The sequence below is a fragment of the Rhyacophila brunnea genome, unplaced genomic scaffold, assembly GCF_057557595.1.
Source record: "Rhyacophila brunnea isolate RB1 unplaced genomic scaffold, BYU_Rbru_1.0 scaffold_69, whole genome shotgun sequence".
Lineage (NCBI taxonomy): Eukaryota > Metazoa > Arthropoda > Insecta > Trichoptera > Rhyacophilidae > Rhyacophila > Rhyacophila brunnea.
The window spans coordinates 392,115-393,915 of record NW_028233338.1 but is presented as its reverse complement, the minus strand read 5'-3'; positions in this window follow the sequence as shown (position 1 = coordinate 393,915).

Here is a 1,801-nt window from a genome sequence, read left to right as displayed (position 1 = left end):
TACTAGTATTACTATTATTTTATTAAACTATACTTTCTTTACATTGTATAATTTATAGTATTACCAATATTATACTATTACCATATTTTATTTCTATTACCATATTTTATTTCTATTGTATAATTTATAGTATTATCATATTTTATTTCTATTGTATAATTTATAATATTACTATATTTTATGCTATTACCATGTTTTATTATTTTATAACCGATTGGGGCCTATATAAAAACCTTGCGATTGAGAAAACCCTTGAATTAAATGTCTATAAAAAGGTTTTGCACACGAGAAATCAAGCAAAATGGGCTCGATAAAAAAACTAAAATTATAACCACAAGTTTAAACCACAAATAAATATTTTATTTACACCATTCATAGATTATAATTCACTAAAATATAATTTTCTGGGCTTTAATTATTTTTATTTACTATTATATGATATATAGTATAACAGATTTGTTTTATTTTTAATCTATATCATTTTTTGTTCTATTTTTAAATAATTTACAGTTTTACTAGATTATTATTTTTTTTACTATTATATTATTTTTGAGTGTTGATGATTTTTTATCTACTATTCTATTTTTATTTTTCTGCATAATTTTTTTTGATAATATTTTTTTATCTATAAAATTTATAGTATCAGTATATTATTATTTTTTTTACAATTGAAATTTTAAATTCTATTATTTACAAAACTATAATTTTTTTTGCAATACAAATTTATTTTATTTTATGTTATTATGCTATTTTATAGTATATTTTGATTTTTATCATTATATTTTTATTCTTACTAAAATTGATTTTAAGATGTACTTGATACAATGCATGATCTAATATTGCAATTTTTATTAACTTTTTTGAAATATAACAAACTATTGCTTTTTTATATAATTTTTTGGTGTTGTATAATACAAATTCAATATATACTTTTTCTTTAAATTTTATTTTCTCATTTATATGGTAAGAAGAACATAATAATGTTAAAAAACCTATATAATTCAAAGTTTATTTAATTAACATATTCTTCTTAGATTTACATACAATCTTTTTTTATTGTTTATCAGTATATCACCTTTTTTCACATACACCCATAAACTTTCTCTTTTTAAAAATTTTCTAATATTAATTCTGACCAGATATATTTTTAAAGCTCCTTTTTTCTAAATACCTATTCGTGTTTTAATGCACACTTAATGCCAAATCTTGTTGTATATTATACCTCTCTTTTACAAATTTCCTTTTAAAAAATTTTTTATGTGTATATTTTTTTATAAATCTCCATTCATCTTTTAATATATACTTTGTATACACATAATACCGCTTACTTGTACTTTTCCTTTATAAATATTGCTACTATTTTTTTTGTCTTTCCTTCTACTCTTTATGTCCAAATTATACCATGAATTGTCCTCCTTATTTTTAATCTTAATAAAGTTTTTCATCTTTCATTTCATTATACTGTATTTTTATTGCCTTATATTATAACATATAGTAATAATAATTTTGATCTAATACCATGACTCTCCTTACATTCGAATCCAGGAGGTTTACACCACAATCTTAAAATGCTTCAAGATAATTCCAGGATTTCTGTGACGCTACAATTATATGTTTAAATGTGATATAAGTATGAATGTGCATAATTCTACATCATCAAATGTTCGTAAAGACAACGCTCTTACGAAAGTTAAATTTATATACTTCAACAACAATCATAAATTAGATAAAGGTAAAATTATTTTCTTGATAAAAATAATGGTAGTAAGGAAGATAGAAAATATAGACTTCCTAAGAACTA